General features: G+C 46.2%; 1 protein-coding gene across 1 annotated transcript in view; it reads right to left on the bottom strand.

Annotated features, from left to right (window-relative positions):
• The window catches only part of LOC119168700 (DNA polymerase theta-like), a 323,110-nt gene that overhangs the window by 132,718 nt on the left and 177,095 nt on the right, over positions 1 to 13,297 (bottom strand). The gene's annotated exons all lie outside the window — the stretch shown is intronic.

Genomic DNA, 13,297 nt, shown 5'->3' with positions numbered 1-13,297 from the left:
AAAGCAGTCGATTACGGGCATCGCCGAAAGTAACCTGACGTTATTGCTTGATCGGGACGTGGCCATTGCTCTAAGTCTCGTTCAACTCCAAAATGGCCAGACTACGGTTTTAGTTACGAACTTCGGTGGCGAACTCAGGCATTTTGCGAAACGCACAACCATAGCTTAGTTAGAGGCATTGGGTGATTTGGACGCTTTCCCTTTGATTACGACGATCTCGACTGAGAACAGCTGCGATACTGACGTGACTAGTCGCCTCAACGTCAATCGCCAGTTAGAAGAACCTAAGAGGGCAAAGTTCCTCAGTCTCCTCTCATCATTTAGTGACTGTTTTGCCACTACTTCGAAAGTCCGACAGACTCCTCTAATGAAGCACAGAATTATCACTGAGACCAACGTGCGACCCGTGCGCCAACATGCTTACCGCGTGTTGCAGAAGGAGCAAGATGCTATCCGTCATCAAGTGAAACAAATGCTCGACGACGACGTAATTCAACCATCGACTAGTCCTTGGGCGTCACCAGTTGTTCCGGTTAAAAAGAAAGATGGTTCACTGCGATTCTGCGTCGACTACCGCAAACTGAACAAGATAACGAAAAAAGACGTATATCCTCTTCCTCGTATTGATGACTCCTTGGATCACCTGTGACACGCCCGTTACTTCCCTTCCATGGATCTCCGTGGCGGTTATTGGCAGATTGAAGTAGATGAACGGGACCGAGAAAAAACTGCGTTTATTACACCGGACGGTCTCTATGAATTTAAAGTTTTCCCTTTTGGCCTGTGCTGCGCTCCAGCCACGTTCCAACGAATGATGGACACAGTTTTATGTGGCTTGAAGTGGTACTCTTGTTTAGTGTATTTAGACGACGTAGTCGTTTTTTCTACGACTTTCGAACAGTACATTAAGCAGCTTGAGGTGGTTCTTCTGGCTATTCGCACTGCCGGCCTCTCTCTGAAACCGAAAAAGTGTCATTTTGGATATGAGGAACTGAAATTTCTTGGCCACATTGTCAGCAGCAGTGGTGTTCGCCCCGATCCTGACAAGGCTATGGCAGTTGCTTTGTTCCCGATACCGAAAACAAAGCATGATGTACGCCGCTTTCTGGGACTGTGCTTATTACCGCCGCTTCGTGCCAAACTTTTCGAAAGTCGCCGACCCTCCACAACAACTCGTCAAGGATGACGTCGCCTTCGTCTGGGGTCCCAAACAATCCAGCGCTTTCCGCGACCTTCAACAACGCCTACAAATGCCACCGATCCTAGGTCACTTCGACACCGAAGCAGACACAGAAGTCCGCACTGACGCGAGCAACCTTGGCCTCGAAGCTATTCTCGTGCAATATCAAGATGGCGTGGAACGCGTCATCGCCTACGCTAGCCGCACGTTGTCATCTGCGGAGAAGAACTACTCGACGACTGAAAAAGAATGTCTGGCGGTTGTATGGGCCATAACGAAATTCCGGCCCTACTTGTACGGACGCCCCTTCCGAGTCGTAAGTGACCACCACTCTCTCTGCTGGCTAGCGAATCTGAAAGATCCTTCGGGCCGTCTCGCAAGATGGAGCCTTCGGTTGCAAGAGTTTGATATAACGATGGTTTACAAGTCTGACCAGAAACACACCGACGCTGACTGTCTTTCCCGTGCACCCGTCGAGGTCGCTGAAGAAGACAATGATGAAGACTTCAGCTGCCTTGCTATTCTGGCATCATTAAACGAGGCTGAGCAGCAACGTGAAGACTTAGAATTGCAACCACTGATCGAATACCTTGAGGAACGTTGCCCACAACCCCACATCAGTTCGCGCGTGATTTGTCATCTTTCTGTTTACGCCAAGGCATCCTCTAAGGCGAAACTTTCATTCAACGAAAACTGTTTACCTCCTCGTCGTTCCTGCTGCTCCCCGCGATGATGCTTTGCGTGCTAGTCACGACGAGCCATCGTCAGGGCATCTTGGCTTCGCGCGTACTCTGGCGCGGATCAAGGACAAACACTACTGGCGGAAACTTACGAAAACCGTCCGGCAGTACGTCAAGACATGCACAGCCTGTCAGCGCCGCAAAACTCCAACGACGAAACCAGCCGGTGTGCTTCAGCCTTTGCGACCCCCTCACGAACCTTTTGAAAAGGTCGGGATGAATTTACTCGGCCCATTTTTGAAGTTTACGGCTGGTAACCGCTGGATTGTGGTTGCCACCGATGATTACTTGACCAAATACTGCGAAACACAAGCCGCCCAGCGAGCAACTGCTTCTGAGGTGGCTGACTTTTTCATCAAGAACATCGTTTTCCGCCACGGTGCTCCCGCTGTCGTCATCACAGATCGTGGTATTGCTTTTACGGCACAGTTGCTCCGACAGATCCTGTTGCTGAGCGGCATGACGCACCGAACAGCAACTGCGTACCACCCACAGACTAACGGGTTAACCGAACGTCTTAACAAAACGATTGCAGATATGCTTTCGATGTATGTCGCCAAGGATCAGAAGAATTGGGATGAAATCCTCCCGTATATAACATTTGCCTACAATACGGCTTTGCAGGAAACCACCGGCTTTGCACCTTTTCGTCTGGTTTACGGCCGCGACGTCACCACAATGCTTGACACCATGCTGCAACCAACTCTGCCGGACACGATTACCCCGGACGCAGATATATTTGTTCAGCGTGCCGAAGACGCCCGGCAGCTGGCGCGCTTACGCATTTTATTGCGGCAAAATCAAGATGCTCGCCGGTACAACACCCACCACAGAGCAGTAATATACGAATCCGGTGACCTAGTCTGGGTTTGGACTCCTATACGTAAACGTGGACGCTCAGAAAAATTGTTATGTCGGTACTTCGGACCCTACTGAGTTCTTCATCGCCTCAGCGACGAAGTTGTCCCAGCAGACACGTCACACCATTCTCGCAGACCCCGCTCCTCGGATGTGGTTCACGTCTCCAGGATGAAGCCGTACTATTCTCGTTGACTGCAAGACAAGAACTTTGTGATGTGGCAATATCCTTCAAGACAATTGCACATTACTTCCTTGCCTCTTTATTTTTCATCTCGTCCTTTTTTTTTCATTGGACACAGACATTTCTTACTACCTTTCGTTGTTTTTCGGAGTCATGGCATTCATTCGATGCTTCTTCTTCTTTTTTTTCATTGGGGAGAGGGTAATGCCACGCGCTGTGTTGGTAGCAGAAGACGAGAGCGAAGAAGTGAATGGCAGCTGTGGCTGAGTAAACAGTCCTCTACTTCGAGTTCCTGCCTATCGTTTACTCTCGCGACAATATATATATATATATATATATATATATATATATATATATATATATTGTGAGCATTATTTATGCGTCCCATCTTTTCATCTGTAAATACTCATCATCACCAGTCAAGTTTAGGTTGTGGGGCACATACTCGAGTCAATAAAAGGAGAGTCTCGAGTGTTCTCGACGCCATCTTACAAGTGGTGGAGAGTGCTGCCTGGTTCTTGGGTCCTCTCGCGTTCTCGGACACCCCAGCGTCTTCTAGAACACATCCCTGGAGCTCCGTTCAGGCTGCCGCTTAAACGACCTGGGTCCGGTAATGTCGCAAGCAGCCCAGTCCAGCGTGCCAGCTTCGCCACCGCTCCCACCGGCAAGAAACCCTTCTCACCTGGTCACCAGCCCTCAAAAGGATCCTCCGCTGTTCGCAGGGCTTCCAGGTGAAGACGTTGAAGACTGGCTAGAGGAGTATGACCGCGTGAGTGTTATCAACAACTGGGATGAGCCTGCGAAACTCACCCACGTTGCATTCTACCTGAGCGGCGTCGCAAAAACGTGGTTTTTCAACCACGCCACAGATTTTCCGACATGGCCCGCCTTTACACGTCAGCTCCGCCAGATTTTCGCCAACCCGTCAGTGCGCTCGGATATCGCCAAAAAGAGGCTTGGTGCACGTGTTCAACGCCCTGGCGAGTCTTACACTTCTTACATCGAAGATGTTCTCGCCCTTTGCCGCCGCATCGACAACAATATGGCGGAAAACGACCGTGTGCGCCACCTGCTAAAAGGAATTGCGACTGTCGCTTTTAGTGCGCTTGTGGTGCAAAATCCTCAAACCGTAGCCGATGTTGTCGCTACCTGTCAGCGCCTTGAGGAGCTTCAGACCACTCGGGTACAACCTGATATGTCTGATCTGAGCTCAAGTCACGATACAACAGAGCTGCGTGCACTGATCCGCTCTATCATCCGCGAGGAACTTCACGCACAGGCTTCACCTCGCCACCTCGATATCCGAACGACGCCACCCGCCACTAGTTTGCGCGACGTCGTGAGGGAGGAACTGGCCTTGATGACTAGTACACCAGCTCCGAGTTCACATCCCATGCCCAGTTATGCACACGTTGCTGCAACGACACCGACGCCCCACCAGAGCCTGGCCTCGATGACTGTCACACCTGTCCCGAGCTCATATCCTGTGGCCATGCCAACGTATGCTCAGGTTGCTGCTAGGACGCCTGCACCCCAGCAAAGCCCAATGCAGCTACCAGCGCCCGAAGTGCATGGTTCGCTCAACTCACTCGCACCGCGACCATCTTCCCAGCCTTAGAAGCTTAAGCCTTTAACTACTCAGCGCCCCGTCGACATTTCGTCGTAGAAAGAGGGGTGCCGCGTATTGCGGCAGAGGCTGGTAAGCGGGCGCAATGCGAATTCCTTGCCCGCTTCTGGATTACGTGTGCAGTAGGGGCCTCTCGACTGTGCACAGGGTTGATGTTGGGCATGTCATGTTTGGCACAATTGATTGGGTATTAAAGTAAAAACAGAAAACAGACGACAGCTACACTTAGGAAGAGTAGTTACACTTGGAATTGTTTTGAGTTGTCCAGTGCCCTTCGCAGCTGCAGTGCCGTGAACTCAGTTACTATTTTCATTATTGCCATTATTGTTTTCAAATGCTTTAATTGCTACAAGTGTACAAGAATTCTCATTTATTCCTCTATCGAGGGTGTTAAATTGGTGGATAAGGTATGACTCTCGTTGTTCACGTTCTTGGTTTGATTCAAATCCCGTCTCTAAGAGCGTTACTGATAGTTTCTCGAATGCATCGTCAGGAAGATTAAGATGTTTTGATAGAAGTAGATTTGTGGCTGATTTCCCACGGGCTTTGTGATTATTGAAGCAAATCCTAAATGGTGTTTCTGTTTGTCCGATGTACTGCATACTACACACGTTGCATTCGAGTAGGTATATCACATTAGAGGAATCGCATGTTAGGTTTCCTCGTATGTTAATCGAAAACTTGGATTGTATGCTCGTTGCTGTGTGTGTTTTTCGCATCGCCTTACATACAAGAAATCGTGACTTTAAACAAGGTCGGCATGAATTATTGGGGGGTGAGGTATTGATTCGAGAGTGGACAAGTGTGTCTTTGAGGTTGCGTGGTCGTCGGTAAACGACGTCTGGAGCAGATGGGAATGCGCGTTTCAGACGTTCGCTTTGTTCCAGAATGTTGTAATGTCTTTAAGGATTTTGTTTACATTGGGGAAGTTTGTGCTGTAAGTCAAACAGAGGTTTGTTTGTTGTGGGTCTTCTTGCGGTGGTCGCTTCATAAGTAAGTCATCACGCTTCAGTTTTCTCGCTTCTTTAACAGCGTCATCAATTACATGTGGGAGGTATTTTTGTTTCTCGAGCATAAGTTTTAGCCTCTGTGAGCTCGTGTCAAAATCAGCGTCTCTTGAGCAGATTTGCTTAAACCGGTGAGCCTGGCTGTATGGAATACTGTTTTTACAGTGGCGCAGGTGATCGCTTTGGTAATGGAGGTATTGTTGTCGATCCGTTGGTTTGCGATATAGGGTTGTAGAGAGCTTGCCCTCTTCTATCGTTATGGTTACATCAAAAAAATTTACGGTTACTTGCGAGTATGTGTGTGTGAAGTGTATGTTCGGATGTACAGCGTTGTAAGTGTCGATAAAGCTGAGAAGTTTGTTCTCGCTGTGTGTCCAAATAAGAAAGACGTATCTTCTGTATAACAGTGGTTTCAAGGAACTTTGTGCAAGAAATTCCGATTCTAGCTTTCCCATAAATATGTTGGCATAATTGGGTGCCATTTTGGTGCCCATAGCAGTCCCACTGATTTGTCGAAAATACTCTTGGTTAAACTTGAATGAATTTAATTCGAGGACCATCCTCGTCAAAGTTGCGATAGCAGAGAAATCTGGGTTGTTAGATTGTCTAAGTTTTGTGTACATGTTTTGTAATGCAGCTATGCCGTCATCGTGAGGAATATTTGTATACAATGAAGAGACATAAAGAGTAACCGAGGAGGAATTTTTCTTTTTTTTCTTTTTTCCGTTTTTTCCCCTCTTTCTCTCTCCCCCCTCCGATTTGAATTTGTATAAAGCTGAGCACCAACAAATTGTACCTTCAATCCTGATGAAGGCCAGACTCTAGGCCGAAACGTCAAAATAAACTGCGTTGTGACCGCTCACATATATATATATTGTGGTGTACACGTATCCCGAAGGAGTACGGCCACCAGCGTGGGTCCGGTCTTAGCGAGCCGCAGGGCACGCGTTAACCGTCGCCGTGGCGAGAACACGATACTGCTCAAGTCGCAACACTTTATTGTGGCAACACCAAAACGCAGTACAGCCCGTTGCAAAAAGGCGCGGCGGGAAAGCAAGTAGGCTTATCCACGCCACGGGCACAAAGTACTACACAGGGTGCCACGAGCACGTCTCTGGGGTAAAGGTGATCCACCGAGACACTGGAACAAAGGCCCGGTTGCTCGAGCGAGGGCAAAAGGCGCTCGCGTTGGCTTCGAAGGGAGACGGGTCGGCGTAGCGAGGCCACGCACTAGGACACCGTACCGCCCTTCGGCCGTGCGTACGCAGCGGGGCAACAAAAGGTGAGCGTTCGCCTTGGGCGCGAGGCGCCGTCAGCGAAGTCCGACGAGCCCCCGACTGACGGGAGTCGACGGACGGAAAAGATAGCACGGCTTACCGTTTGCTGTCCCGGAGAGTATCTGACCGCTCCCGACGCAGCGCCCGAAAACCTCTCGGGGGTCCCCGCGCGGGGCGCCACAGTCAACATCCGCTTCCGGGTGAGGGAGTTAAACGTCACTCCGCTCTCCCACCACGGCAGACAGCAAAGGAGGGCAGACATGTCGGGACATGAGAACGGCAGAAAAGGCGGCAAAGCCCGCGCAAAGGCAGCGGGCTAGCCTCAATTCCCACAATATATATATATATATATATATATATATATATATATATATATATATATACACATGATTCTAAACATTATGAAATGCACTGCCTACTGCAGCTCTATTCTGTTCTATCAGAACACGCGTTGCAGTTCACAGTCGACTAGGCATGCACAGCTGCGAAGATAAACCATGCTTAGGCGACACGAGTCTGATGCATACTGAAACGTGGCGCACAAATTCAGTTCCCCTTGAGCATGTACTCGTATGCGTCATCCCGCATTAATTCGCTAGTTGTGAGACACGATCGAGTCCAACCTCTTAATTTCACAGCTGCACACACAGCAAGGGAGTGCACCCCGATTTTTTCAACGGGCATTTTACGTTCTTTCTGTTAATAAAAACAGCCAACGTCGCACACGCGAAATGCACCGCGGACGACACAAAGCCCTCAAGAAGAAGCCACAGCTACAGGGGCAAATTTATCCACCAAATCTGGTGGCAGTCCGGCAACACTGACCCCTAAATCTGGCAACAGCCATATGCAACGCCAAACAAAACCTTGCCCTATTAGGCTAACCATAGATTTAATTACTAATATGTACATCTGACTCCCGACTGAGGGCCGCTGTCTACTTCTATATCTATTTACCAGAGTTTTATTACTACTCCAAAATGCGAACAGTATGTGATACAGCCTTAAAGGCAGCACCTGTCTATTCTTTAGCACTTAGAAACTTCTTGCATTTAGTTTTCATGCACTCCAACCACCCGTAACATTTACGCTCACCGTAACAATCACATAGAAGATGCCAATTAGTTCGAAAAACAGGTGCGTACGACCCGTCTGTTCACAAGAAATGCCAAAGTAGAAGTGCGACCACTCAAAATCAGCAAAAGTTCGACATAGCAGACACTTTGAAGCCAGCAATGTCAAAATTTAGCAAGACAGAAAGAAGTTAGGGGAGAATAAACGCGGGAGAACGAGGGTCATTTAGGGCACTAAGCTGGCCAAAGCTCGCAAGATCAGAGGTTCGAAACTGCGCCATGTTTTATTTGTTGTTGTTTTAATAAAATTTCATACATTTAAGAAAAGAAGGCCGGGTGAGCTATGAGTCAGGTGACGTTGAGAGCTGACAGGCGGTCAGGTGGTATTCTACAGTGCTAAGAAAGAGCAACAGAACCCCCTACTTAGAAATAGAGCACAAGCCTAGCATGCAATGACGAAATACGGTTCGAATGCACATACCAGACCATTCCCAATTGTAAATTTACTTGAGACCTGTGATGAAGGAATCTTTAAAAAAGAAAAAAAACTAAAGAAGTCTGGAGTGCAGCCTCACTGTCTACCAGCTGCCAGTAATGCACTCCCTCACCAGAGCAGGATTGGCCACCCTGGTGCAGTACCTGGCCACAACCTTACATGAATACAGCAATTAACCCTTGTCCTTCAGTCCCCAGTGGCTGCAAAGCAAGTGTCCAAGGCAGCAATCAGACCTGCGACACGGAGGGTGGCAAGAATCCCTGGGTCAGGACAGGCTGCCATTGGAACCTGAACTTGGCTACCCTCAACACTAGAACGCTATCTAGTGAAGCTAGTCTAGCTGTGCCATTCGAGGAATTAGAAGGTGTTAAATGGGATGTGATGGGGTTCAGCCAAGCTAGGAGGTCATGTGAGGCTTATACAGTGCTGAAGAACAAACAGGCTCTATGCTACCGTGGATTAGTTGACGGAAACAAACTAGGGGTAGGATTTCTTATACACAAGAATATCGCTGGCAACATGAAGTAATAATATAGCATCAGTGAGGGGGTAGCAAGTATCATAGTTAAGTTTAACAACAGGTAAAAGATGAAAGTGGTACAAGCCTACAAGCGTACATCAAGCCATGATAATCATTTGGCTGAACGCTTCTAGGAAAACATAGAGTCAGCCATTATCAAAGTAAAGTCACAGTATACTATTCTCATTGGCGACTTTCATGCCAAAGTAGGCAAGAAACAGGCCAGAGACCATGCACAGGGGGAATATGACATCGGCTCTAGAAATGCCAGAGGGGAGTTATAAGTAGAGTACACAGAACTATATTCTTTATGGATCTTGAATACCTTCTTCAGAACACGAGTTCAACGTAAATGGACGCGGCGAAATCCTAGTGGCAAAACTAAATATGAAATAGACTTTGTTCTGTGTGCACACCCAGGCATTGTACAGGACGTAGAAGTAGTTCATAAGATCTGATGCAGTGACCATAGAATGATAAGAGCTTCTATTCACCTAGATTTTAAAAAGCAAAGACAGAAACTGATACACAAGAAGCCAGTTAATAAACTAGCGGTGAGAGCGAAATTACAGGAATTCAACGTTTCTCCTCAGAATAGATTCAAGGCTCTAAACGAGGTAACCGAAGTTAGCGGTGACCCAATGAACGATAACCTTAGTACTATCATCAAAGAGTGTGCAATGGAAGTCGGAGGTACAGTCACTGGCAAACTATCTCGGGAGACAAAAAATTTTATTAAGAGATGACAAACCATGAAAGCATCAAATGCAACCGAAACAATAGGGCTAGTGGAGCTTTCAAAGTTAATCGATAGGTGCAAGGTAGCCGACATCAGAAGGTATGACATGGAGAGAATTGAGCAGGCTGAAAGTGGCAGAAGCCTAAGAGCTGCGAAGGCAAACTTGTGCACAGGCAAAGATCAGATGTATGCATTAAGGAACAAAGAAGGCAATGTCATAACTAATATGAATAGAATAGTCAAGGTGGCGGAGGAGTTCTACGGAGAGCTGTACAGAATCCACAACAACCAGGATGATATCGTGAGAAATAATAATCGTCCAGAGGAATTCGACATCCAACCAGTAACGACAGGGGAAGTAAGGAAAGCCCTAGAAGGAATGCAAAGAGGCAAATCCACTGGTGAGGATAAGGTAACAATGGACCTCCTGAAATATGGCAAAGAAATTGTGTCAGAAAAGTTGGCCACCTTATATACGAAGTGTCTCTTGATGGGAGAGGTAGCAGAATCTTGAAAGAAAGACAACATCATCTTAATCCATAAGAAAGGAGACGCCAAGGACTTACAAAAATTACAGGCCAATCAGTTTACTGTTCGTTCTCTACAAGCTATTTACAAAAATAATGGCTAACAGAATTAAGGCTACATTAGACTTCAATCAACCAAAGGATCAAGCAGGATTTCGCACAGGCTACTCCACAATAGAGCGTATTCATACTATCAATCAGGTAATAGAAAAATGCGGATAATACAACCAACCCCTATACATAGCCTTCATGGATTACGAGAAGGCATTTGATTCAGTCGAAGCATCACCAGCAATGCGGGCATTACGGAATCAGGAAATCGACAAACCCTACATAAACATAGTGGAAGAAATCGATCCACAGCCATCATAGTTCTCCATAAAGAAAGTGACAGAATCCCAGTAAAGGAGGGTGTAAGGCAGGGAGACAATCTCTCCAATGCTATTCGCCGCATGTTCACAGGAGGTTTTCAGGACCCTAGATTTGGAAGGGCTAGGGATAAGAGTTAATGGAGAGTATCTTAGTAACCTGTGATTCGCTGATAACATTGCTTCGATGAGCAACTGAGGGGACGAGTTGCAGCTCATGATTATACTGAACTGGAGACGAAAAGCAGAAAAGTAAGTCTGAAAATTAATATGCACAAAACTAAAGTGATGTGTAACAGTCTCGGCAGAAAACAACACTTTGCGAGAGGTGGAAAGACGCTGGAAATTGTAATGGAATGTGCCTACTTAAGACAGGTAGTAACCGCACAGCCGAACCATGAGAGTGAAATAACTAGACGAATAAGGATAGGGTGGATCACCTTCGGCAATCATTCTCAAATCATCAATGGTAATCTGCCACTAACCCTCAAGAGGAAGGTATATAATAGCTGCATCTTGCCGGTACTCGCTTAAGGAGTAGAATCCTGGACGCGTACAGAGCGGGTTCAGCTTAAATTGGGGCGACGCAGCGAGCGATGGAAAGGAAAATGATAGGTGTAACCTTAAACGACAAGAAGAGAGCAGAGTGGATCAGGGAACAAGCATGAGTTGTGGATATAGTTGAAATCAAGAATGAAACGGACATGGGCCGGGCACGTAGCACATAGGCAGGATAACCGCTGGTCAATAAGGGTAACTGACTGGATTCCCAGAGAAGGCAAACGCACAAAGGGGAGACAGAAAGTTAGGTGGGCGGATGAGGTTAGAAAGTTCTCAGGTATAATGTGGCAACGGAAAGCACAAGACCGGGTTCATTGGCGGATCATGGGAAAGGCCTTTGCCCTGCAGTGGGTGTAGTCAGGCTGATGATGATGATGATGATAATGAGAGTGCATGTAACAGCCTGTAAAAGTGGTTTCACTGCAGTAGAAGGGTGCTAAGCTGTAAAAGCACCTATCCAAGTACAGTGGATTCCCATTAAACGAAACTCGGTTAAACGAGCCACATAAACAAAACTATCTAGGTACATTTGGTTGGTCTCCTATATATTTGTTGATAAAGGGTTTTGGGTAATCAGAACATTTGTTTTTACCTTACATCGGTTAAATGAAACGAAAACGGGCAAAATCCATGAACGGCGAAAGTGGCCACGGCAGTCTAGCAACCATGAAACAAACGCCAGAGCTAGCCAACCTTTTTTTTTTATTTCTCTATGGCTAGCCTAGCCTAGCCAAGCCAATCCAGCGATTGCACGTGTCTACGTGTGCTAAGTAGCTATCATTGTTTCATCGTGAACTTGAGGACAGTCTTGAAGAACTTATAGCTGAAGTTCAAGATGAGGACCCATGCTCAAGTGGTAATGAGATGGCGGGTGATCCTGAGCCCAATTCAGTGGCGGACTATGCAGCAAGAGATGCTGTCCGCTCGTTGCAGTGCTACTTCGAACACGATGGTCGCACGGAGTTCCTGCCCAGCCTTTCAGCAATACACTCCTACTATGTGAGAAAGTGCTTGAACAAGGCCAAGCAAACTGTTATCACCTCCTTTTTTCTGAGTCAATAATATCAGAAATCTTCTTCTTTCTAATCAACTATAGTAATATTGTGTACTTCAAAATGTTTTTGTTCAGTCAGCCACAGTTGGTGCTTTTGAAATAAAGTCATATTTCATTCATTCTGTGGGGTTTGCTTAAATAAAACTTCTCATGAAACAAGTTTTCTTGCCCCTTCACGTTCCGTTTAAAGGAATTCACTCTATATATTAGTTGACATGTCACTCTCTGTAAAAGTGGTCTCACTGCATTAAAGTGCTGCTAAGCCATGAAAACATGTACCCAAAAGAAATTTGCACTGCAGCAAAGACCAACTGCAAGGTTAAATAAAAACACTACCCTAACATCGATTCTTTTTTTTTTTTAGTTTAACCCTGTAATGGGCACGGACAGTTACGCCTTCAGAAAAATTGCAAAGAAACCTTCAGAAAAATTGCAAGAAAACGCTGACTGTTCTTACTCTTCTTGCACAGTTCATTTTAAGAAAAATATATATGAAGTTTTATTTGAGCCGTAACCTAATTAGAACCAATTGGAATTAATTCTTATCGTATAATATGTAGGTCACTGTACCTTCTTTATACCATGTCAAATCTGCAACAGCTGGTTATTGTTACACCTATAGTAGCTTTTAACAGCGTTATTGAGGTATCGTTCAATGTATCAAATATAATACAGTGGGCATCACAGGGCTACAACCTTGTTAAACTGGCTTATATGCTCTTAGTACAGCAATTGACATATTTACAGTACAAGCTTGACATATTTTACAGGCTATCACTTGAATTGTACCGAAAGCCAAATCCTGCTACCATTGAAAGTTGTTTCCCCTTCCTTTGGTACAAAAAAAAAACTGCATTTGCACAGGACTTGTTTGAATTTTTTTTAAATATTGCACAGACTGGTTTGGTCATGACAAATATGCCCTTTTCTTTAATAATATGCTATATACATAACATTCGAATTCGATGCAAAATTGTTCGATCGAAATCCGTATTCGCTTTGAACCTAAAATTGCCTACTCACACAAGCCTACTTAATTTACCAATACAATGGGCAATACAATGTCAGTACATTGAGCAATGCAGC

The sequence above is a fragment of the Rhipicephalus microplus genome, chromosome 6, assembly GCF_043290135.1.
Source record: "Rhipicephalus microplus isolate Deutch F79 chromosome 6, USDA_Rmic, whole genome shotgun sequence".
In the NCBI taxonomy this organism is placed as follows: domain Eukaryota; kingdom Metazoa; phylum Arthropoda; class Arachnida; order Ixodida; family Ixodidae; genus Rhipicephalus; species Rhipicephalus microplus.
The sequence above is the reverse complement of the archived record's forward strand: the minus strand, read 5'-3'. Positions and strand labels throughout refer to the sequence as shown.